At 36.3% G+C, this 11,761-nt stretch overlaps 1 protein-coding gene across 16 annotated transcripts in view; it reads left to right on the top strand.

Annotated features, from left to right (window-relative positions):
* BNC2 (basonuclin zinc finger protein 2) overlaps positions 1-11,761 on the top strand; it is a 336,667-nt gene that overhangs the window by 290,346 nt on the left and 34,560 nt on the right. The window lies entirely within an intron of this gene.

Consider the following 11,761-nt stretch of genomic DNA (forward strand, 5'->3'; position numbering starts at 1 on the left):
CTTGAGGGTACCTACCTCCACCTCCTTCTCTGAGATTACTGTACGACAAGACATTAAAAATGTAAAAATACTCGTTTTCTTTTCATGTGATATAGATTACGAGATTTCTGTTTGATGTTTTAGATCCTTCTTTAAACCCTCCCTAAAACTAGATATGGTTTGAATTTCCAAACATTTAGGTCATTTGCACACATAGTTCAGATACTAAATCTGAAGCTGCAAACTTACTAAAGAAAAACCAAAGCAAACATTTTTTGCACAAGAGTCAAGGTGCCTTCTGTGCTCATGTCCATCATATATCAAGACCTTTAAATGGCAGAATGAGAGGGATGGCAAAGACCTCATCATGGCTCAAATTGGAAGAATTTACTCAGTCACAATTTCCATTATGTTTTGAAAAAATAAGTTTTACATGAATACAGGGTTAGACCTCCCAGAAAATGGTGCTTGTTTATCTCCAGCTTTTAGCATTCTTTTGCTTATTCTTCCATTCAATCCTTATTGTCAATGTGCATCATTAATTTCATTTTATGACAAGGTAAGCTATCTAGATGATCAAGAAAAACCAACTGAAATAATCTTTTTGATTTTCAGTAATGCTTTTGACAGCTTCTCTGCTATTGGCAAAAGTCAGAGGCCAAAGCAGATTAAAATTCAAAGAGAAATATTAATAATTTAGAAACTTTTTTTCCCAAATAAGATTGTACATGGAAATGACAGCATTCTCTGTCCTTAAGCTTTTTAAATCATTTGTTGCATTTTAACATCTACAACATTGTTGTTTTCTGTTTTTTTCCTTCAGCATACAGAGAAAATAATATACTTAGAGGGAGGGTGGAGGGTTACTACAGCACTTCCATTTATTTTTGCAGTGGATACCCTGCTGAAAGTTACATTGACTGAACACAGGACAGACACAAAGATCAATCCTAGTGGGACCAAAACCCTTGAGGTAGTGCTTACTCAAAATCGATCAGTCTTTTCAGTTGTCCCTGGCAGTGATGGCTGTTACATTTTCTTACCATTTCACTACAGCTTTTTCTTCCAAGTTATATTGAGATCATGGTCAAAGGTGCCGGCCTCATCTGTGTTCCATTCAAACCACTGTGATTTCTCGTAATATCAGTAATTTTGCTACATTTCAGTCTACCCAATCTTCCTAGATGTGATGCTATCGTAATCCAACAAAAGAAATTTACACTTTACATTGATAAAAGGGTTTTCAGGGTTTTCAGCTGATATAACCTCCTGAATTGCAGTAAATAATCACCATATTTGGAGAGTTTTGACATTTTCTTGTATAGTGGCATAAATTATCTTATATTGCTACCATTCAGGAATCATAATTCTGCTCCAATTTGCATGTTGTATTCCTTACTTCAGATTTTTTTGGTACCACATTAGGCAGAAGCTGGTGCTGGGCATATTTTAGTACATGTATAGAATGACAAGGTTTACTGTATGAGGAGATGTACAAAATATAAGGCAAATTCTTATACATTTCAAATATGTAACTATAGCATTGATGCTTGTGGATGTATTGTATATGTGCATAAAGTGTATCCCCAAATATGATAAAACGTATTATGTGCAACCTCATTACTAACACTGTGCAATTACCACATTTACCAGCAATACAGTCCAGTACTAAAAGGCCTTCTCTGACTCAAGAAGAAGAGTTTCACCTTCCCAAGACAGAGTGGAACTGTGCTGTCTTTTTTGCACTGTTTGCAAAGGACTATGTTTCCTACAACTATGAATAGGATACCTTCCTAAGACCAATATAGAAAGAGGCATTATTTGTAAAAGTAGCTGCTCTTTCAATGTTCTTTACCATAGGCCACTTTTTTTCTCTGAGCAGCAACTATTTAGGCACTTCTGGTTGAAGATATTGAGATGTCTTTTGTGAAATAAGGGATCAAGCACAATAACAAGTTCAGCCTTCTTTCTCAAAGCAGGACATACCTGTCACAGCAATATCCTACTAGTAGAGTACTCTGTGTCATTGAAGTTGCATCAGACAAATGGAGTATATGAGAAAGTTAGTATTTGCCAATTCTCTGTTCTTCTCCTGATGCAGATATTGTTCCGTAGTGCATTGAATTAACATTGCTTGTGGTTTTATGAATACTACTTCTCTTCCAAATTTGGACTTTTCAGCTAAAAAAGTATCCTGTGTGCTGTGGTCAGAAACAATAGAAAAAGTAATTGTGGAATTCAGCTCAGCCCTGAATATGAGATTGTTTGGAAAATATCACTGGCTCATGTATCAACTGTTAAATTAACAGAAGAGTTCTCAGGAGAGAATCATCAAATTACTACTAGCATAGCTTTCCATAGTTCTCCTGTTTTAGTGCTCTTAGACTTAGCACTTCAGAACCTTCTTCCATCAGTGTCCGATCCATGTCTAAATATATCTCCCAAAACATTCAATGTGTTTACTAATTGTGATCCGTGTAAAATTCAAGTGCTGTGCTTGTGGGACAATTTTTTTATCAGAAGCTGTATTTAAGTGATGATACACAGTAATTTGTTCATTCTTCTGTCAGTGTAATTTACAAGGCAACGACAGATAAACATAGCTATACAAGATTCATTTACAATGACACAATGGCAGATACACAGAGCAGAACCCTGCCTATGAGATAAAGTGGACTGAGTGACTTATGCAGTAATTAGGGGATAATTGTCATTAACCTCGCAAACAGTAGTTTACCCATATTGTTTAAAAGGCTCCAGGATGCATAATGACAAGGTAATCTGTCAAAGCGCTAGGGGGAAATATTAATAAGATTTGTGCAAGCCTGGATAGAAAATATGCAGAAAGCAGCCACATTAAGCTAATTGGTGGATGAATATACACTTGTAAAAGTGCTTCTAATGGCACGTTTGCTGCTCTCCAAATGACTACTGTTAATGTGGAGAAGTGGGCTGCCTAGAAAGTCAGGACTGCTGGGACAAGAGGGTATTAAGACATGAAGGCACAGTTATTATTACTTTGTACACTGTAATATAATTTCCCCACTTTCTCTTGCCTCTAATAGGTTCAAACTGATATCTCACTTCATGCCCTTTTATATTCCAGTGACCTTTGCTGTTTTGGTGTCACTTCTACACCCTGCTGTCTCCCTTTTGCATCACATTGCCTATGACACACCTATGACACACCTGTGTTTTATTGGTTTAAATTTTTTTGGTAAGCAATAAAGGAAAAAAAGCCTCATTAAGATCTTGTAGTATATATTGCAAGTAATAATGCATAGTCCCCTAATGAATAGTAAAGATGGAAATCAATCTCCTGATTCTGCTGCCATTCATATATCCTGCATATAGTACAGCTGAATCCCCTTATTGAGACACAATTTGGATTCAATCAGAAAACCAAACATGTAATGAAATCCAATTTATGAGTATAACTCATTGGCACTTTCATTCCAGTGTTTATGGCCTTGGACAACTTCTCAATTCCTTGCAATGCTCCTGGTTAGGCAAATTTCTTACTGACTTAGCGGGAAGTTTTAGTGACAAGCCCAGAAAGACTCAATTTTTTTAGTTATGTTTTCTAGTTAGGGTTATGGCTGTAGTCAGTTTAGATTTAAAATGAGGGAAGGACCATCTGATAATTTGATTTGACATGACTGGTTACATGTCTTGCCCTGCATTTGGTGCAGTCCATGTTAGTAGAGCAAGGCTATCAGACACGATTTGTTTATGTTATCACATAATGCATTGGGAAAAGTCTCAGCTGAAAAGAAGTTGGGTGTCTCTTGTGGCTGTGTGTATTGCAAATACAATACCTTATGAGTGCTCTTTGTGAATATTTTGTCTTTCTCACAGAAATTATGTGTCATTCTTTCAGTGTTAGTGAAACTGAGTTTTGGAGAGCGCTTACTACACTTACTGAAAGACTGCCAGAGCACAGAAAACCAGAGAAAATATAATTTTACTTCTCAGTGGGTTTTGCAGCACTACACCAAAAAATAAAAACACCAGTGATTTTTGGTGACTGATAGTATCAAGGCAATTTTTTTCGTGTACTGTACCAAAATGGACAAATATATATGCAAAAGTTGTTCAAAGTGAGAATTAATATCAATCATTATTAAATATGCTATTGTTATATGCATGATGGTTATTTCCAATGCACTTCCATGCAAAATTGTGTTCTAAAATTATTTTGTAGCTGAAATTATTTCAGTGGCTTACCATGTTCATGTTTCTGTTTACATGGTATCTGAAAAGTGCCCGTGGCACCTCATGCACTCTAAATTTTACACATATACACCATGTGCTTGGTGATTTAATTATCTCTAGTAGTCATGTTGGCCTAAGGACAAACATGCTGTTACTTGCCACAAATTAGTGGCAAAGCTTCTTCAGATACTTCAATGAATTTTCCACTCTAGCAGGTTGTAGAGAAGCAAAGGTGTCAAAATAATCTCTGTAATTTGGGTCCAAAGTTATGGATTTCAAAGCCATTTAAGAAATTTGAATAAACAATTCAATAAAGTCTTGATAGTCTACCATTTCAGGAATGTTGAGAACAAATGCTTCCCCTTAGTGTGCATTAAAAATATTTTTGTGAGCAGATACCATAAAGTGTATGTTCACCTCACATTAATTTCTCATTTCCAAAAGTCTTTTGGACATCACAACCAGAACAGATGGTAAAGGGAATAAATGTTGGCATTTGAAAATTTCTGCAGTTCTTGGGGTGAGAAGGACAAAATACTTGGGAAATATCCTAGTATTTCAAAATAAATAAGATAAGGAAAAGTGCTAAAAATTGCTTTGGATGTTCTTAAAGCTCAAAGTGCCAATTTGTATCCATGCTAACAGGAATTCTTCTGTCATCAATTAGTGGGATCTTTTGCCTTTTATCACTTGTCACCAACATGACAGTTGTAAATCAAAGCAATTTTTGTTGACATCACAGTACCTTGTCCTAGCTTTGTCTGGGATAAAGTTAAGCGTTTTAGTAGCTGGTGCAGTGTTCTTTTTTGTATTTAGTAGGAGAATCTTTTGAACAACAGTTATTTCTATTTGTTGCTAAGTAGTGCTTACCCTAAACCAAAAACTTTCTCAATGTGCTACCAACAACCAGGTGCACAAGAAGCTGTGAGGGAGCATGGCCAGGATGGGTGACCTGAACTGGCCAAAGTTACATTCCATAGCCTTGAACATCATGCCCAGTTTGTAAACTGGGGGGATTTGGCTGGGAGGGGCCAGTTCCTGTTTGGGGACAGTCTGGGTATCAGTCAGCAGGAAGGGAGAAATTGTATTGTGCATCACTTCTTTCTCTTGGGTTTTATTCCTCTTTCCTTCTCTTTTCCAGTAATATTATTATGTTTTATTTTATTCACTCACAGAGGGAATAGTGAGTGAGCAGCTGTGTGGTGCTGTGGGGTAGCTGGGGTTAAACCACAGCAGTTATACCACTGTGAAAACTAGTAAATGCAAGAAGAGTATCAGACTCTGGTTGTGCTTAGATTTTTTTTTCCTCTAAGTATGGATAGACATCTGCTGTAAAAAAAACTTGTCTGGCACCCAAATATAAAGAGACTTGATATATTTGCTATGATTAAATAAAGCTCAAGCTGTTGTGGTTAAATACATTGTAGCCCCACAGTGATCTATTATAATTTTAAAAATAAAAATACTGTGTGCAGTGTTACTCAGGAAAAAAATAGTCACTGTCTTGTGAATTATACATATATACATATTATCTGGTCCATAATCATCCATAACAAAGAGAATATTTTATCACAAGTCAAACAATATGTTTTAAAAATCAAACAAAGCATTTAAAACTAGTGCCCTTGCATCCTAATAGTTTCACTGGAGTTGCAGAGGTGAAGGAAGAGGGGAAAGACTTCAAATTACTGGTTTTTTTTCTGGAATCAATAAGAGACATTACACCCAATCCACATGTCTGCATTATATTTGGCAAATGAGAATCCCATCCTCTTTTAGAGCAATGATTTCAAGGGCATTTTAAGCTTGATGAACCCAAAAAATGAAAAGGCATCCTGGGATTGGGGTACATTATAAGGAAACTCAAGTCCCCAAAAGAGTCATGTGTTCAGGATCTGGTGTTTTCATACCATTCCAAGCAGCTTAGTACAGAACCAGCACCCCAGCAGGTTGATTGTGTAGGGAGAGGTCTGCAGTCCTGGCATGCATCTTTCGGAAGATATGAAACAGAAGACCTGCATACTTTTGGTCAATAAAGACCCTGAAGGCCATTAAGCGAGAGTGTGGGTGGTTAACGGCAGTGTCCTGGCCAGGTTTCCGCTGTGGTTATTGCATTCCACTGCCTTATGTTTCATCTGCAGTTTCAGCAGGACATGGTGTTCCTCACTTTCACTCCAAAACCGTTGAGCAGTGCTCCTGTGCGTTGTTACACAGCTGCTGCGCTCCACCATGGTGGTACGCTCACAATATATATTCACACAAATTTGGCTCCGCATACGGTTTCAGGGCTAAGTTAGGTCAAAATTACTTTCCCGCATGGTCCATGGAATTACTCCAGGTTTATGGTGCAATTATTCTTGATCTAAAGTGCAGCCAGATTTGCCCCAATGTCTAAAATATCAGTTCATAAAGTTTGCAGAAGTCTTTGGGGGTCCTTTTGGTGAAAACACAAAATGTTTTGCTCCTGAATGGATAAAAAGATGTGGCCAAGAAAGAGGAACCAGGGCAAGTACTGTTACAAACCTGGCAGCAAAGTAAGCATGTAATATGTATATGTATGTGTGTATATATATGTGTGTATATATATATATGTATATATATGTATATATATATGTATATGTATATATGTAAGTAAATAAAGTCTCCTTCATGCTACTCTTCTTCTGAACACCCACTGTCAGTGTCATTCTCAGTGAAACTTTGGGGAGAGGCAGCCACCTTCTCTTCTGTAGCATGCAGGTATCCTTATGCCTATCCTGTGTCTTTGGACCAAGGCAAACAAGTGATAAGAGAAAGGGGGTGCCAGAAGGGAAGAATATCTATCAATTCTAGCAGAATGGAGGCTGCAATGAAGTCAAAAGATAAAGATTTCCATTACTGTCTGAGAACTCAGTAGTGCTGCACTATTTGTTCCTGCTGCAGCAGTGTAATTCAAGGAAAGGACTGCTGACACTTAAACACTCATTTTTTCATAGGGTTTCTTTTGGTGAAGAGAGCCTGGTGGGAGGTGGATGAAAAGTGACAGCTGAGGGGAAAAAATTTCAAGCATGCCTCTTTGCAGACTTAGTGTGTTAAATCTTATATTAGTTGCACATGTAAAATCACAGTGAGCAGGTATGCACATCTTTTCTTCGTGTTTATAGGAGCAAAGGTGAGGAAGATTCAGCATGGTAAAAACTCCTATCAAGAAAATGAGCATCTGATTACATGTATGAGTGTATAATTCTGTGAAAAACTAGATAGAGGGCTTACTTTGGTCTTACTGAGATCAGTGGGAGTTAGCCAAAACGAGTTAGAGATATTGCATACTATCCCATTTGTACTAACATGAGTTGGTGTGGTGCTGCACATTTTTGGTAACTCTTACCCCAGGAGTAATAGGACTACCCAGAATATAGCAGCTTGAAGTTTAATTGTGAAGCAAAGAGATGCTCCTGGGAAATTCAGCCAAACAAAAAACAACAAACCCTAAATCATGGAAATTATGAAGGCTTTTCTTTATTAGAAACAAATGTGGATTTTTTTTTGTCTACACCCTAATGAAAAACATCCTGTGCAATTATAGTATGACCAAATTAATATATTTCAGTCTGCTTTTCAACTGTTACAGCTGCATTCAAAATGTTTCTTTGAGATCAGCTAGAAAATACACAACTCCTTAGGAATAGCTTGTCAAAGAAAAATCCATTATATACTCTCAGATAGCCTAATTATTTAATCAAACATGTATCTTTGCAATATTTTGTAACAAGAAAACTTCACTGACATGGATCAAAACCCACTGTTTAGGTGCATATGCAAATGTACTAAAATATGAAACCTAGCAATTATTTCTTTTTTCTCAGGAGTTATCACAATAGTGCCTGAAAATAATCCTTGAGTTTCTCCCAGAACACAAAGCTAGTTTTAGAAGCAATTTTCAACCTTTCTGTTAATCTCAGCCTTGTATGGGCATCTCTCACTGTGGATCCAGTCAGGTGTATCTATACATTTTTCCTATCCTAAGAAGTGAATCACTAAGATACCACAGAACTGCAAAAAGTCAGTGTTGTATATGTACATTAATATGTTTCTCTGTGTGTAAACATATAAAATTTCTGCCTGTAATGCAGTCATGGGAGCTTCTCACACAAAACGAGAATTTAAAACAACTGATTTCATAATAGAAGTTCCATGTGTAAACTGACCTTATTTTCTAAATAGGCAGTTTTTAAACTGGGAGTTTTTAAAGCTGAGTTGAAAGATTTAAAGGCTGAAGGCCTTCAGGAAATGAAGACTCACCACAACCCTCCCCAGTTAAGCCCCTAAAAATTAGAGTGATTTTGGTGTCCATTGTCTCTTGTAGACTTTGTTACTCAAGACAGTCGTCTTGATCCCACCATGTATTCTTCTAGACCTAGAAGTTTAGGACAAGATGTACCGTTACATATCCTGGCACACACCTTTCTTCCTAACATGCAGTCAGCAAAATTCAGGAGGCAGGTTCAGGATGATAAACCTTCAAGTCTAATGGTGTATGTGTGCATGTGGACCTGTTTATTCAAATAATAGGCCTGAGTGTGTGGTTAGAGTTAGAAAATATTATGGGTTATAACTTGGATCCTTGGAGGTCAGTTTAATACAATTTATAGATGAAAATATTTTCTCCAACTGAAATTGTGAGAAAGAGATCCACACAGTAAAAATATAATTAAATAAATAAATTAAATAAAACTTATTAAATTAAAAATCAAAGCAAGGGTGTCTGAACAAAATAGGAAGAACATAAGTGTATGCTGTACAGATTGGGTTTACTTGGCTCCTGCCTGGCTTAGAGCTGTATGCATGCAGTGGTATCTCTGTACTCACTGACTTCCTTGTACACATTGTCACTGGAGGCTTGGCTTAATCAGTTGTGAGCTGAAAAAAGTAATATAAATTGGAACCTTTTGTCATGAAGTATTTAAATGTTGATATGCTTTAATGGCTTCAGGGAGAAAATTTAACATGAGAGATTGTAAGAAACAAGAAATCGATTACATGTAAGAAAGGACTTGAACCTCTAATCAAGTATTACCATATACAGAAAGATCCCTAGCTAGTTATAGCTAAAATCAAATGGGATAATGGTTAGATTTTTTTGTTAATTTTAAGTTTTATCAAAAAATGACATTCCTATTCACTCTTTATCTAGTTTTGCATAATACATGCTTACAATGATTTATGGAAAGTTTTCACTGTGTAAATATTGAAGCATATGCTAGACAGTATCCATAAGCAGTGCAAATTTTATGAAATACAGGCATCTTCATATTTCTTTCTGTTTTTGTTGGGTAAAGAAGGCCAGAAAATTTGCTGAAAATTAAAAAGATAAAAATTTATGTAGCTAGTAGGAGTAGACAAGGAGTATTTAAGAGCAAATTTTTGTTTCCCTGCTTTTTCTATGACAGCAAGGGTAACCCCATGACTATCACACCCTGCTGAAGGTCTGGTGCTCCTCATTGTAAATTCTTAAACAAAGTGAAACAAAGAGTGGTGGTGTCTCATCAAGAGGTAACTCATGTAGCTAAGTGCCAGCTTTGCTCAGTTAAATGTGGAGTAATTCCCTGAAAGGGAACCCCTGAATTTATAGGCTTGCCTGTCTATGCTGTGTATGCAGAGAACTGGCTGTGCTGCCATCAGGGAGGGACTGTGTGGCACCACCTTCCCCTTATATGTAGGGGTCTGTTACAGGATCTCTGTAACAGACCTACTATTCTCGTGAGTTATTCTTGTGCTAGCTACGATTAAATTTTAATTACTTATATATCAGTTTTTGTAAAGCATCTATAAGCTTGATTTACAAATGAAAACAAAAACATAAAATGTGGCAGTAATACATCACAAAGCAGCCTGCAGCTGGCTGCAGACAGGAATCCTAATTCAATACAGGTAAGCAGTGTAAATTAGACAATGTTATTTCCATCTTTAAACTATGGGAATTACAGTTAGAAAGAATTAATATTTATGATTTGGGATGGGAAATGTGTGCAGATAGATGAGGTCAGATATGACAGCAAAGGCCTGGAGATCAAAATCTGATTCAAATCTGGTTTTGCAATTCCATGTAGGAATTACCCATATGTTGAACTGCTATGGTTGGCTGGAAGTTGTTGAGTAGATGTAAGAAACTTTAGATCTTACCCAAGGGGAGAGTAGATAAAGTTATTTGGGTAGAAAAAAGCAAATATAATTTTGAAGCGTTAAAATATGAACCTGCCCTTTAATTTTTTTTTTTTTTATGGCTTTGGTGTTTTTTTCCTCCCACCCCTCATGTCATTTAGGTTTGGTTTTGTTTCACTTATTTTTCTTGTTGGGGGTGATATTTGATGTTCCGGATGATTTCTCTTAGATATTTGATGTTCCAGATGATTTCTGACTACCTGTAAAATACTGCTACATCAAGAACTGTAAGGACATAGAAATCAGACATGTCCACTGTTCTTAGGGGTGTTCAAAGATGAACACATTTCCATAGTAATGCAGCAAACCAAAACCAGTATCTGCATCATGATGTTTCATTCATTACCATAAATCCAAAATGAAAATCTTCTGCACAAAGATGGGTTTTGGGGGTTTCCTTCTGAGTTAAATGGGTAAGATTTTCCAAGTTGATTGCTGTTGAGGGTTTCACTGTCTTTCAGGGTTTGATTGTAAAAGTTCAGATGTGGAGAATTTATAAGGATTTTGTAGTTGTTTCTGTAAGGTACTGGAACATACATGGCATTAATCTTCAGCATTAACTTTATACACAGAGAGGTGAACTGAACATTTTCAAACTGAAATAACAAAACCAACTCTAGTCAATTAAACACATGCTTTATTATTTGATGTTGCAAAGTTTTATTTTTTAGTACTCTAGGAAATGTGAGGGAAGAGAAGTATCAGTCATCTGAAGACTGAAAATAATTAATTAGTTTAATAAATCTTAAAAAATAAATCCAGGGGGTAAAGGGGCTGAAGGGGAAGAAAGGTATTTTAGATATCATAATCAAACAAGAGTTAATGATTTTTGCAGCAGTGTGTAATCCAAAGTCTTCAGGTAAGTTCTGAACCTGAGATTCAAGATGTGAAAATATCAGAGGCAGTATGGTGCTGTGTCTTGCAAGGCTTTCAAACTGTCTAATGCATGAGGAAGCATTGGACTAATTCTGGTTTGATGGCCTTCCACATTTCTTTTTGGTTGTAGTTAGTGTGCTAATTTTATGTCCAGCATTTGCCCAAAAGGAAAGATGCCAATAAAATGATGTGTTCATTATATAAGTATTTTAATATGTTTTTATCAATACTCACTTGAATGGATTGCCTGACATTACATTGCAGAATTTTTAAGTCCTACCTTCAGGCAAATCTCATGCTTACTAGCAAAAATGAAAGTGTGAAATGCTTTTTAATGTATATTTAACAACAGATAGTCTTGTGATTACTGATGTGTATTCTCTCTGGATTTTTCCCTTGCTATCAGAAGGCAATATTAAGAGACAACATTTTTACACATTTATGCTATCTACATCCATCAGATCCTTACTTTTTTTACATATTTTTAACT

This window comes from Lonchura striata, chromosome Z (assembly GCF_050655825.1).
Source record: "Lonchura striata isolate lonStrDom1 chromosome Z, ASM5065582v1, whole genome shotgun sequence".
Taxonomy (NCBI): Eukaryota; Metazoa; Chordata; class Aves; order Passeriformes; family Estrildidae; genus Lonchura; species Lonchura striata.